Source organism: Ranitomeya variabilis, chromosome 3 (assembly GCF_051348905.1).
Source record: "Ranitomeya variabilis isolate aRanVar5 chromosome 3, aRanVar5.hap1, whole genome shotgun sequence".
Lineage (NCBI taxonomy): Eukaryota > Metazoa > Chordata > Amphibia > Anura > Dendrobatidae > Ranitomeya > Ranitomeya variabilis.
The window spans coordinates 199,286,639-199,301,687 of NC_135234.1; the positions used below are offsets into that span (position 1 = coordinate 199,286,639).

Genomic DNA, 15,049 nt, shown 5'->3' on the forward strand with positions numbered 1-15,049 from the left:
AAGGCCGTCTTCTCCTTGGCACTGGAGACAGGAGAATTTGCCAGTACCCTTTTGTTCGGTCCAGGGTGCTGATATATCTGGCTGACCCTAGCTTCTCAATGAGCTCATCAACTTGGGGTATTGGATATGCATCAAACTTGGACACCTCATTGAGCTTTCTGTAATCGTTGCAGAAGCGCCACTCTCCATCCGGCTTTGGCACAAGAACAATAGGGCTGGACCAGCCAATCTCCACTCCTCGATGATGCCCAGGCTCATTATTCTCCTCACCTCCTTGGAGATCACTTTGCGGCGGGCTTCAGGAATCTGATATGGCTTTTGATTCACCCTCACATATGCTCCAGTCAGGATCTTATGCTCCACAAATCTGTGTATAACCTGGTAGCTCGGTAAACAGGTCCCGGTTCCACTGAAGCAACTCATGGCACTGTTTTTTTGCGTCAGCTTCAGTGTCTCTGCCACTGTGACATCCGCGACCCTGGCTTCAGGACTGACTCCAAGGCACACAGCCTCCTTCGGTTCCCGGTTTTGCCACAATTTGAGCATATTGATGTGGTACACGTAGTACGGCTTTCTTCTCCCTGGTTGGTGGACCTTATAGTTGATGTCACTCAACTTCTTGACCACTTCGTATGGCCCTTACCTCTTGGCCAGGCATTTACTTTCCACAGTGGGTAGCAATACCAACACCCAGTCTCCAGGGCTAAATTGTCTTAGGGTTGTAGACCCTCGCCTTGGCTACTTGTGCTTGCAGGAGCCTCTCCTTCACAATCGGCATCACCCTTGCAATCCGGTCCTGCATTTGGACCACATGCTCAATGATACTCCGGTGGGGTTTAACTTCACATTGCATGAGTTTCTCACATTGCACTCGCAAGTGTGACACCGGCCTACCACTTCCTCTCTCAGCTTAGTGACTCGATATAGCAGCTCTACATTTTAAGCAAAATGTGGAAACCTGGTGGCAGCCCCGGCTCTTGGGCATTCTCATTTATGACAGTCACATTTTCCAATGCCCCTTTTAGGGTAAGATCCCGCATTTAAGCAGTCCCAAAATTTCCACCAGAAATCCCCACTTCAAGAATCTCGGTCTCACTGGTCACCGTTTCATCCTCGTCAACAGCCAGGACACATCAGGGAAACTCATCGACCTCCATCTGCGATGGAGTTTCATCAGGTTTGAGCTGGCTTCTGTCTGAGACACTTGGTATCCATGTCTTCCCCCATAGGTACCAGAACAGACTAAATTCGTCCCACCCTATTATCATTGGGTGTAGCAAGTCCTTAACCACCTTGACCTCATGCGATTCAACCCCACAGTTAGTTTTCATAGTCACTATGGCAACTAGATAGTCTTTGAGTCTGTGTGGATACAGCCGACTCCCATGTTTCCCTGGCATCAACTGCGGGGGGACTGTGGCCCTTATCCGGGTCACGAAACTCCCTGAGTCCAAGAGTCCTGACACCAGCACTCTTTATTATCACGGAACACACCTACGGCCCCTTGCTGGGATGATAGTCCACACTGCTGATGGGATAGGCATAGAAGGAGCAGCGCCTCCCTAGGCTGCAGTCCATCTCTTCAGAGGACAAGGGACAACGGGAGGCTATGTGTCCTGGACCACGGCATCTCCAGCAAAGCAAATCTTTAGCCATGGAGTTTGACAACCCTTGAAGTCTAGGACTCCCCCCAGTGGTGGCTCTACTACCCCTCTTTTGGGGCTCAGGTTCCCGCTGGATACCCTAGTACGGGGATGCACCACCCCCTGACTTTCTTAGGGACTTCGCAACCACCTGGTACCGATCCACTAGGCCCACCAGTTCATCCGCATTTCGGGGATCTTCCTGAGCAACCCAAGTCTGCACAGGCCTAGGAAAAGAGTGCACAAATCTGTCCATGACAATCCACTCGACCATCTGGGCTGGAGTGGAGGATTCCAGCAGCAACCACTTTTGCACAAGATGCAGCAGAGCAAATATTTGGGATCGAGGCAGTTTGTCCCCATAATACGCAAAGTGATGAACCCTTTGTGCTCTCACTAACATAGTCACTCCTGCGCATGTCAAAATTTCAGTTTTTAACCTCCCATATTCCTGCGCATTCTGTAATGCCAAATCATGATGGGCCTTCAGTGGCTCATCAGTCAAGTAGGGGGTCAGCACCTCTGCCCACTGGTCTGGTGGTAGCTTCTCACCCTCTGCCACCCGCTCAAACACAGTAAAAAATGCCTCCACATCATCACCCATGGTCATTTTTTACATAGCTCCTCTTACCGCTTTCCGGACATATGTGTCTTCACCTGGACTTGGGGAAGGGGCTGCCGGCCTTCCACGAACCGCCTCTGCCAGCAAGTCAATCTGCTGCTGGTGTTGCTGGTGCTGCCGCTACATCTGCTGTATAAACAGTTTACTGGTCTCCTGTTGCGCCATCTGTTGCTGCTGTAATTGTTGTTGGTGTTATAGTTGCTGTTGCTGCTGTGCCTGTAGCAGATGTTTGAGCACAAAATAAGCATGACCCTCTGGGCAAAACAGCAAAACAAATCAAAATGGTAGCACTACATGCAGTTCTTGCATCAGTGGGGGTCAGCCAACTCAGGGTTAGCTACGTCCTTTAATAGGCACCACGTGCACAAACACTGTCCTGGAGTCTTCCTCTCCAGGCACTCAACAACCCAGACTGCCCCTGGAGTTCAGCCATTTAAGCCCAGACCATGTGATTCCTCACCCATGTAACTGATCACATGACTGTGACATCACACAGGTCCTATCAGACATGGCGATGTTGGCTCTGCAGGTAGAGTGCTGGAGGAAAATACTCTGGCTTTATATCACTGATGCCATTAAGTAAAGTGACACATATCTCCCCTCCAGTACTTTACCAGTGACTCCATCACAACTCCTACACTCATAAAGGATTTGCACAAAGTGCAAAGTCAGTGAAAAATTATAAAGAGGGTAATAGTCATCCATAGACCCTTGAAGGCAACAACTGGAGGGCATTTTTAAAATATTTTGAAAGTGTTGTTGATGTACTTTTACACTCATGAAGGCTTTGCACAAAGGGCAAAGCCAGGAAAAAATTATAAGAAGGGTCAACCAGGCATCCATAGACCCTTGAGGGTAATAATTGGTGGGTGCCATTCAAATATTGAAGATTAAAAACACTTTATATTCTGCTGTCATCTTGTGGTGTGGAAAAGTCAGGACTAATCCAGGCTTTGTTCATTTTATCAAAGTGAGCCTGTCAGCATTTTTTTTGACAGCCGAAAGCGCCTGTCTGTTATGACCTCCCCCAAGGCACTAAAAACCTGCTCAAGCAAAATGCTAGCAGCAAGGCAGCACAACACCTCTAAGAGGTACAGCTCATGCCAGTTGTCCAGCTTTGAGACCCAATATTTGACGGTCACACAGGAATTAGGGAATATGCTGGTTTTGTTGGCTACATATTGCTTTGACCATTTTAAGAAACTTTTCTGAGTTTTCCCAGTCATCAGAGCTTGGATGCTGGGAGGATGTCATGAAATTGGCCCAGGTCTTTGACACTGTACTCCTGCCTCAGCTGTAACTGGTGTGTGTCTCCCTCACCTGTTCTTGATTGGGCAGGGAAGCTTGACCCCTGCCGCTAGGGTTGTCTGATGGGAGTTTTTTAAATATATTTTCCACAATGGTCTACTGGTATAGAACCATTTTAGTAGACCTCTCCATCTCAGGAAGGCGAGATGCAAGGTTTTCCATGTAGCATGGGTCTAGCAGGGAGTACAACCAGTACACTTTTTTGGCCAATATATACGTAATGCGAGGGTCACAGGAAAGATAGAGGTACATAAGTCAGCCATATGTGCCAAGTTCTCTACAGTCAACACTTCCCAGTCTCCTCCATGATGTGTTCTCTCCATGTCCTCCTCCATCTCTTCCTCCATATTCCCCTCTTTAGCCCATCCACGTAAGAGAGATGGAAAAACATTGTGTGGGTACCAGCTTCTGTTGCGCTAGCAACCAGCTCTTGTTCCTCCTCAGCCTCCACCACCTCATTGTTACCCAGTCTCTGCTGAGAAGATGAGATGATGCTGGGCTGGATAGTATCTACCTGTTTTATGTCTTCCTCCATCTCCACCTATTACGCATACAAAGCTTCAGCTTTACAGTAATTGTGAGTAGTGACTGTTTAAATAGGCTCAGAAGTGGTATCATTGCGCTGATCAGGGGCGTAACAACAGTCCTGCGGGCCCCGGTGCGAACTTTTGAATGGGGCCCCCCCCCCCCCCATTATGGCACCATGCAGGGCCCCCCCCCCAGCTGAATAGCACCATGCAGGGCCCCCCACCATGCAGGGCCCCCCCCAGCTGACCAATAGCACCATGCAGGGCCCCCCACCTGACCAATAGCACCATGCAGGGCACCCCCCCCCCTAGCTGACCAATAGCACTATGCAGGGCACCCCCCCCCAGCTAAACGATAATGGCACCGGCTCCTGCCGCCCGGACATACCTGGGCCGGGGGCCCGGCGATCGGCATCGCCAGGCAGCCCGGGACCTGGGAAGAGCATGGCGCACCCACATGTCGCACCCCCCACATGTCCCACATGTTGCTGCTGCACGTACCTTGGCTTCACCGCTCGAAGTCCCCCAGGCAGCGCGCGCGCGCCTGGCAGCCCCGCGAAAAGGAGGAGGAGGAGCCGAAGAACGTGACGCCGCACGGCCTGCCCCCACAGTGACCGGCCGCTCAGCCTGCAATTCATCCTGGCGGCGGCCCGGTAAGCTGCGCCCACGGCGGACTACCGAGGTCGCAGAGGTCGCGGCGGCACCGGGCCCTCTTTTGGGCCCGGGCCCTGGTGCAGCCGCGACCTCTGCGACCCCGGTAGTTCCGCCCCTGGTCTCCAGCATTCTGCCCCAGTGTGTGTCTCCAGCATTCTGCCCCAGTGTGTGTCTCCAGCATTCTGCCCCAGTGTGTGTCTCCAGCATTCTGCCCCAGTGTGTGTCTCCAGCATTCTGCCCCAGTGTGTGTCTCCAGCATTCTGCCCCAGTGTGTGTCGCCAGCATTCTGCCCCAGTGTGTGTCGCCAGCATTCTGCCCCAGTGTGTGTCGCCAGCATTCTGCCCCAGTGTGTGTCTCCAGCATTCTGCCCCAGTGTGTGTCTCCAGCATTCTGCCCCAGTGTGTGTCGCCAGCATTCTGCCCCAGTGTGTGTCGCCAGCATTCTGCCCCAGTGTGTGTCGCCAGCATTCTGCCCCAGTGTGTGTCTCCAGCATTCTGCCCCAGTGTGTGTCTCCACTCCAGCATTCTGCCCCAGTGTGTGTCTCCAGCATTCTGCCCCAGTGTGTGTCTCCAGCATTCTGCCCCCCCCCCCCAGTGTCCCCCACTGCTCCAGGGGCACCCGCCGCTCCGGGGGCCCCCCGGCCGCCACCCTCCTTGAAGACGATACTCACCCTGCTGCCTGCTCCAGCGATGGTCTCGGCATCTGCTCTGCACTGCATCTTCTTCCTGCTTGTGCTTGTGCGGTCATGTGATACTGATTAAAGTCATGAATATGCGCATATTCATGGCCTTAATGAAGCGGTACCACGTGACCGCACAAGCAGGAAGAAGATGCAGTGCAGAGCAGACGCCGAGACCATCGCTGGAGCAGGCAGCAGGGTGAGTATCGTCTTCAAGGAGGGTGGGTGGGGGGCGGCCAGGGGGGCCCCCGGAGCAGTGGGGGCCCTCCCCGGTGGGCCAGTCCGAGCCTGCCGGGGCCCCTGACCTGCGGGGCCCGGTCGCAATGGCGACCGCTGCGACCGCGGTAGTTACGCCCCTGGCGCTGATTATGGCGACATTGCCGCTCCCCATCTTTGTGCAGTCATCAAAGTCTTGGTGAACCACAGAAATGTCAGATATCCATGGCCACTCTTCACTTGTTATGTGCAGAGGCTACCCAGAATACCGATGGCTGTGTTGGAGCTGGTAATTGATGACTGGCTTCTGCTGCTCACAAAGCCTTGCCAGCATGTGCAGTGTGGTGTTCCAGTGTGTGATGACGTCAAACACCAGTCGGTGAGCTGGCACTTGCATGTGCTGCTGCAGCACAGCCAGAGCGGTGGCAGCTGTACCTGACTTGCGGAAATGGGCGCTGATGCTGCGTACTTTGAGCAAAAGCTTTGGCAAATCTAGGTAGGTTTTCAGAAACCGCTGAAATACAAAGTTTAACACATGAACCAAGCATGGTACGTGTGTGAGCTTGCCAAGCTTCACATCCGCCACCAGGATACGACTATTATCAAACACTACCATGCCTAGTTGTAGGTTGAGCGGCTAGAGCCAATGATCAGTCTGGTCTGTTATGCCATTCAATAACTCTGCATCTGTGTCTCCTGGACAAATTAGCTTCAGTAGAGCCTGTTGCCGCTTCATTGAGTCAGTTATGCAGAGCTTCCAGCTACTGGCTGATGTGGATGACATGCTCTAAGATACCAAATCAGGAACTGGTGTAGGAGGTGGAGGAAACCCTGATAGAAGTAGCCATCTTGCATAAGTGTTTTCAACAACAAATAGTAGCGCCCTCTACAGGGCTGTAGAGAAACTATTTCCTGTTGTCAGAGAGAACTATAACGATTGCTCATTGGTGGTTTGAAAAAACTTATATAAAAGCATGTAAAGAGGGCTTTAGTTGAACAATTAATAGATTTATACCAGTCTAATATCCAACCATCTGTTTGTATATAGTACATATAGCATATATATATATATATATATATATATATATATATATATATATATATATATATATATATATACAGTACAGACCAAAAGTTTGGACACACCTTCCCATTTAAAGATTTTTCTGTATTTTCATGACTATGAAAATTGTACATTCACACTGAAGGCATCAAAACTATGAATTAACACATGTGGAATTATATACTTAACCAAAAAGTGTGAAACAACTGAAATTATGTCTTATAATCTAGGTTCTTCAAAGTAGCCACCTTTTGCTTTGATGACTGCTTTGCACACTCTTGGCATTCTCTTGATGAGCTTCACCGGGAATGGTTTTCACTTCACAGGTGTGCCCTGTCAGGTTTAATAAGTGGGATTTCTTGCCTTATAAATGGTGTTGGGACCATCAGTTGTGTTGTGCAATTTGTATTATGGCAAGAAAAAAGCAGCTAAGTATAGAAAAATGAGTGGCCATCATTACTTTAAGAAATGAAGGTCAGTCAGTCCGAAAAAATGGGAAAACTTTGAAAGTGTCCCCAAGTGCAGTTGCAAAAACCATCAAGCGCTACAAAGAAACTGGCACACAAGAGGACCGCCCCAGGAAAGGAAGACCAAGAGTCACCTCTGCTTCTGAGGATGTTTATCCAAGTCACCCGCCTCAGAAATCGCAGGTTAACAGCAGCTCAGATTAGAGATCAGGTCAATGCCACACAGAGTTCTAGCAGCAGACACATCTCTACAACTGTTAAGAGGAGACTTTGTGCAGCAGGCCTTCATGGTAAAATAGCTGCGAGGAAACCACTGCTAAGGACAGGCAACAAGCAGAAGAGACTTGTTTGGGCTGAAGAACACAAGGAATGGATATTAGACCAGTGGAAATCTGTGCTTTTGTCTGATGAGTCCAAATTTGAGATTTTTGGTTCCAGCCACCGTGTCTTTGTGCGATGCAGAAAAGGTAAACGGATGGACTCTACATGCCTGGTTCCCACCATGAAGAATGGAGGAGGAGGTGTGATGGTGTGGGGGTGCTTTGCTGGTGACACTGTTGGGGATTTATTCAAAATTGAAGGCATTCTGAACCAGCATTGCTACCACAGCATCTTGCAGTGGTATGCTATTCCATCCGGTTTGCGTTTAGTTGGACCATCATTTATTTTTCAACAAGACAATGACCCCAAACACACCTCCAGGCTGTGTAAGGGCTATTTGACCAAGAAGGAGAGAAATGGGGTGCTACGCCAGATGATCTGGCCTCCACAGTCACCAGACCTGAACCCAACCGAGATGGTATGGGGTGAGCTGGACCGCAGAGTGAAGGCAAAAGGGCAAACAAGTGCTAAGCATCTCTAGGAACTCCTTCAAGATTGTTCGAAGACCATTCCCGTTGACTACCTCTTGAAGCTCATCAAGAGAATGCCAAGAGTGTGCAAAGCAGTCATCAAAGCAAAAGGTGGCTACTTTGAAGAACCTAGAATATAAGACATAATTTCAGTTATTTCACACTTTTTTGTTAAATATATAATTCCACATGTGTTAATTCATAGTTTTGATGCCTTCAGTGTGAATGTACAATTTTCGTAGTCATGAAAATACAGAAAAATCTTTAAAGAGAAGGTGTGTCCAAACTTTTGGTCTGTACTGTATATACAAGCAAACACGCAAAAAGGGATTTTTTTGTTTAAGGCAGCTTATAATTGTAGATCTGTATGAAGTAGTTGCATTTTTTTTACCTATACAGTTGACTAGACCCAAAGCCATTACCTTTAACCATTATCCTTCTATAAAATATTCATTCCTTTAGCATGTGGGTTGACGTTTTGCAATAATTGGGTAAAAGAGCATAACTATTTCTTCATTCTTAGCAATGGGACTATGGGAATGTGTGACGCTTGCGTCCCTGTAGCTTCTGTCCCCAACCATCCACTTATTATTTGATTTATGTCTGTTTCGCTGCCCTTGCAGTGACCCTGAGGGAGGGCTGTGTGGGAAGTTGGTGTGTGAGATTATAGAGAGGGCTGATGAAGCTGTGGGCTCTGCCGAAGTCTGGAGCCTGAGTATATGCACAGAGACTGATAAATAGCCACCAGAAAGACATCAGACTTAATTAGACTTCCAAACTTGCAGTGGTGCCTACATCTGGAGATACCAGGGCTCATCCAAGCTGTATGTGAGTACAGTGCTCGCTCTACCAATTACAACTTACATAAAATATATCTAAGTTTACTTTCTTACTTTTTTCAGTTTAAACTAAAAACTTTGAAAAACTTTTTATTTATGTTTGAGATTTAGTTTTTACAAAAATTCAATTTCAGTTACAATTTATTTGTATTTATGTACTTTATTTCCTCTTACGTAATATGCAATTTGCCTACATAAACTAGTTTTACAATATATAATGTAATTCATACATTACTTTACGTAATAGTAGGACTTAACTTACTGCACTTTGCATTACAGTATTAAATGCAAGTAAATGCATGTATATACACATGTATATATGTATATATATATATTTATATATATATATATATGCGTATGTATGTATGTATATATATATATATATATATATATATATATATATATATATATATATATATATATATATATATATATATATACCCACAGTAGCCAATCTGCAAAAATCTACATTGTACTTATAAATAAGTCGAGTTCAGACTTATAAGTACTGGAGTATACTGTAGCATACATCACTATAAATCTATTGCAAAAAAAATTATAGACATTTGTTGCATATTTTCTCTTACTGGATTCTGTTGTTTGTAATGGAGTGGTCAACAGCGCTGATATGTCCCATACAATTGTATCTAGTAAATGTGCAAACTTCTGTTTTCTACATTGGATTCCTAAGGCAATGTATGGCTTCCGTTCGAGGCACCTACTTAAGAGTACACATACTAGTATATAAATTAAAAGGATACCTGAACAAAGCCTTATAATTGAATATTATAGTATATAAGAAATTTTGTATTTATAGTTTGATCATTTTTATGATTGGTGTCTTGTGTGCCCTGAAATTTGCTAACGTCATTGTAGGCCTATAAAACCTTATTCTTAGAGATCCTAAATATTGTTCAATGATGTAACGCATATAAATTTACTTCGTAAATTCATCTTGTTTATATTTAAAATATTAAGTTTCTGGAAATATATTTTTCTGCTACTTTTTCCATTACTAAATATATGAGTAAAATTTAAATGACTTGGTTTCCACATTTGGCATTTGATGCAGATAAAAGCTGAATATAGGAGTGGATGTACATAGCGGAAGTATAAATCCTGGGTTTGGCATCAAAAACTTTGTGAATCTACCCTTAGGTTCGATTTGTGAACCATTATTAGTACTCAATGTTCTATATGTTTGGAATGCCAAGGAAATGGAATAAAGTATTCATTAATAGGAGGATTAGTGTGATGGCGTATTTACTGTCAAGGAACTTAACAAATAGTGAGAAAATTCAGTTGCTTAAACTTAAGCATGACGTTATCCTATACAAAGAATTTATTGCTCCCGAAAAGGAACTGTTTAAAGTGAAATATATATTTTTTTCAAAGCCCTTACATACTGCATAACTGGTGCTGGAATGCATTTAATGTCATATAGTAAGACGTAGAGACTTGACATCTGGGCCAGGATCTTGCATGTAGAAGACATAGTCATTCTGCTTGATGCCCAGTTTTGATTGTGGTTTGTATGTTTTTGTTGTGCATTAAAAATTATTTTTAGGTTATTACAGATGGTTGAGGAAAGTAAATTATCTGCTTTCAGTTTTTTTGTTTGTTTTTTTTAATTATTTATTTTATCCACTCCCCCTCCCAAAACCAAAACTGGTGAACCTATATTTTCAGTCGTGTTTGACCCTTGGAAACGCTGAAAGTCAATTGTAGAAACACTTCCCTGTTTTCCACGGCTTCTTTCAAATCTAAACAGCACAAGAATAATTTGGTTGAACTTTACATAGAAATATTTATTTTTCAGAGTATAGTGTAAAAGGTGAAAATTTAAAATCAAAGATACTTTCAATTTTTTATTTCAACAAGAAAAATATATATCTTGGTACCGTGTTAGCCAGTAGATAGAAAAATATTTAGAATTGAGAGTCCTCAGTGGTTGATACCTTTTAATGGCTAACTGAAAAGATGGTAACAAATTGCAAGCTTTCGAGACTACACTGGTCTCTTCATCAGGCAAAGACTAAAAGAAATTCTGAAGAATCACATATTTATGCACAACATAGCACAGAAAAAAAAAACATGTGGGGACAATAAAACATTCCTTATCTAAGAACTGGTCCAATATTTATGGACATAACTGTTTATCACTCATGGCAATTCTGCCTCATGTCACCTGTCTTATCCATGTTTTTATTTTTTTTCTATGCTATGTTGTGCATAAATATGTGATTCTTCAGAATTTCTTTTAGTCTATGCCTGATGAAGAGACCTGTGCAGTCTCGAAAGCTTGCAATTTGTTACCATCTTTTCAGTTAGCCATTAAAAGGTATCAACCACTGAGGACTCTCAATTCTAAATATTTTTTTTATTTAAACAATTAATTGAATTGAAGAACAAATACTTTAGTTCACAAATTATTTGGTTAACTTAACTACTCAGCAAATTTGGCCATCAAATATTCATATCCTATACCAGGTTGGTTTATGAGAATATGAAATTGCTTAAGCTAAGGCTATGTTCACCCGTTACATTCTTGCTGTGTTTTTTGGCTGTTTTCTTATGCAATTCTTAAGCATTTTACAGTACCAGCAAAAGCTATGAGATTTAAGAAATCTCATGCACTCACACTGGTTTTTTCCTGACTGATTTGGAAAACTGCTGCGTTTTTGTAATCTGCTGCATGTCACTTCTTTCAGCGTTTTTTCACCCATAGAAAACAATGGGTAAGTGCAAAAAAGGCAGCAATAGAAAAACGCAGGTTTCAGGTTTTGCTGCGTTTTTGGTGACAAAAGTTGCATTATGATTTATTGAGGGGCAATAAACTTTATCAGCATGCACAACAAAAATGCAGCAAAAAAGCAGCAAAACCTGCTTTTTGTAAGCAGCTTCTTTACTGCCAAGAGAACGGGTTTTGCCTGCAGGAAAAAATGCAACATGTGAACATAGCCTAACACTTATTTTTATTCTTCACGAAAATGGAGTAACATTTAATACATATTTTGAGTGTAATTATTCGTTGAGATCCATCAGAAACAGGAATTATGATAGAAAAAAAATGATACAAGTAATATTAAGTTATAATATGACACTCATCCATTGAACGCCATAGTAAGAAGATTTTAAAGGAAACTGTGAGGATGCCTGTATCCAGATTATCACCAACCACACTTTCATATATGTCAGAATATATAACTTGTCTTAAAAGTTATTGTCTGGAATAGGTTTTAGGTTGCGGGCATATGTGCGGCACCACATAAGTCTAAGGGTGAACACTTCCATACATAGGATTTGTACAGAATCTGACGTAAAGAAAAACTGTATGAAATCGAAAGCATGTTGAGTACAAAAAAAGTTGTCATGTACCTCATAGAAACCGAACGCAAAATACCGTCATGTAGGACTTAGGCTTGATGCTTACGGAAAATGTAATACAAGTTTGAGAGCCAACATGGTTAAGCTAGAAACATAATGGAGGAGTCTTGTGGCGAGAAGACGATATATACACGCAAGCTATTAAAGGCTGGAGAGATATAGTGGCTTGAAAAAAGGATCTACGTATAGTTCAGTCTTCTTAACTTACCGGCCAAAGATGCAGTTTTGAAAGGTAAAGAACATTTTTACAGTTAAGAAATTCCATCCTAGCCTGCTCTTTTGGCAGCAAGATAGATGTCAGGATCACATGTATGTTTTCAAAGAAGACTTCAAAGCTTTTCATCCTCTCAGCTACTACAAGATCGAAAGGAAGCATGTTCTATAACTTTACCGCCCAAACAAGAAAGTAACTCTTTCAAAAGATACCTGTATCTGCAACGAGTGACCTCGTCTGGTCTGTGGAGACCACAAATAAAAGGAATTTGTCCAAAAGTGATATTTTGAAATATATGCTGTAGTGCACAATTAGAAAAGGTTTGTGTCAGAAAAGAATGGATTGAGTCATACCACATTCACAGAAATGTGTATGGATATATTAGAATTTTAAGCAAGTGCTATTTATTTAAGAGTACACTCACCGAAAACCATTTAATGAGGTATATAACTATTTCTTCACAGATGGTGTCAGAATAAAATACACAAAGTCAAAGGTTTATGAAGATACAACATTATAGGGTCCCATGCATCAAGGTATTTTAGGATATTTTCTGGCATAAAACCCTTGAAATGTCGCAAAATTTTTGCACAATTCAATTTAGCAACTTTTGCTTGTCTTACACCAGTCCTGGACAAAGTTGTCAGTGCTTGAGTGGGACAGGGCATGGCAAGACCATATCCAGCAAACGTATTCAAAATGTATGCCACTTTACTGGCATAAATTACATCAGAAATGCACTCCAGTTCCTGACTTTAGTATCATTTCTGACGGAGTTGCATGGCAGTTGTAATTCATTAAGAGGCATGTGGTCTAACTCTGTTTTTCTTTTCAAAAGAATATCCAGCATGCTCTAAAACAATGAATAATAAGTCATATAGGCTCAACTTCTAAGCCTACTCTAGACCCCTGATGGTCTCCATACATACTATTTCAGCTAATCTGGCATGTGACCATTGTGGTCAATCACTAGATGCAGTTGCGACCAACACATCTCCACACCAGCTGCGATTGAGCACAAAGTATAGAGCCCCTGACTATATAATATATATAAAATGATAAAAATAAATGGTGCTTATGGGTGGAAAGTCACTTTAAAGTTTCAAATAATTTCTTAATTGCTTTGTCCACAATCCCCTGATCAATTACCCATTTTACTCAACGTTTAAGTAAATTTAGTGAATCGGGTAACATAGACTTTTTTCCAGGCCTTTTGATAGAGTATATGATTTTTGGCATTTTTTGTGCAAAAGCAAGCAATGGCTCTGCCTCTGTGTCAGTCAGCACATTCCAACAATCCCCTTTGCACTTTGTAATCTTAAAGTATTAACACACTCTAAATGTAATCTTTATTTTGTTGAGATGTTTCGGATTACTTACACCAATACCTCCTCACTGAAGCCATGATTGATTAGAGCCGTATAATCACACATGCTGCACTGTAGTCCGGCCACTTGGTGGAATAATTTATTCTAGTGATCACTGTGGGTTCTGAAGGTGGTAGGTAGATTATAAATACCACTTATCCCAGGGACGGACACAGACAGAAGCTGGCTCCTGTTCAAAAACCATACATGGGACCTTTTCAGTCTAATAATAAGCACGCCTTTAGGTGCTTGCCTAACTGTTCAGCCCTGTGCGGCTGCAGAACTTGCATCAATGGTACCGTATGTTTGACCTTGCCCTATCCCTTGGATAGTTGATAAATGTCATTCATCAGAGAACCCGTTTTATGGTTGTTAAAATCCTTTTACTCAGGGGTGGGATTAAAATTTTTAACAACAGGTCCTCAAAGTCGCGGCGGCCGGAATTTTGGCCACGCCCATTTTCAATAACCCCGCCCATACTAATAAGCCACGCCCAGTGGCACGATTCATATTTTTGGAAGCAGTTTGTCTCCCTTAATGACAAGAATACGTTGTGACATACAGTATTAAAGTCATTCAAAGAAACAAACGACTAAAGCAAATGTACTGCACAGGACAATTGTCAGTGTACAAGGTGCTTTAGCTGATCAGTCCACAACATCCTTAGTTAAATTACTAACAGGAAGGAGATACAGATTAGACATTAGGAAACACTTTCTGACAGTGGGGGTAGTTAGAGAGTGGAACAGGCTGCCATGAGAGGTGGTGAGCTCTCCATCAATGGGAGTCGTCAAGCGGATACCTGCGCTCCTGTTACAGAGCCCGCCCCGACCGCAGGTGTCCTAAACGGGACTCAGAGAGGCTTTGAGTCCCATTCAGGACACTTGCGGTCGACTCCGGGCTTTGAACAGGAGCACAGGTATGCGCTCCCTCCAGCACTCTCAGACCCGCTCGCAGGGCAGGTTTGACAGCCGCTTTGCTGTGATTATACGCACCGTATAATCGCAGCAAAATCGTCCGTGTGCGCCTGCCCTTAGGTAAACCTGCATTCGCAGGGGGTTGGACCCGATGGCCCTTGAGGTCCCTTCCAACTCTACAATTTTATAATTCTAAGAATGCTAGCACCAAAGAACAGGGCGCTGATACTGTATATGGGAGAGGGGTGTTATACGGGTTGTGTACTACAGCTCTGCATTTCTCTATACATTATTC

The 15,049-nt window shown here is 43.7% G+C and overlaps 1 protein-coding gene across 3 annotated transcripts in view; it reads left to right on the plus strand.

Moving 5' to 3' along the window:
- The first annotated feature begins 8,624 nt into the window (after positions 1–8,624).
- The window catches only part of LOC143815608 (bile acid receptor-like), a 210,884-nt gene continuing 204,459 nt past the window's right edge, over positions 8,625–15,049 (plus strand). The window contains exons 1-2 of one of the 3 annotated variants that reach the window (XM_077294986.1): positions 8,625–8,858; positions 12,935–13,006. The gene's annotated coding sequence lies outside the window, so the exon portion shown is untranslated. The remainder of the gene's footprint in view (positions 8,859–12,934; positions 13,007–15,049) is intronic. The other 2 variants (XM_077294987.1, XM_077294984.1) reach the window with 2 other exon arrangements.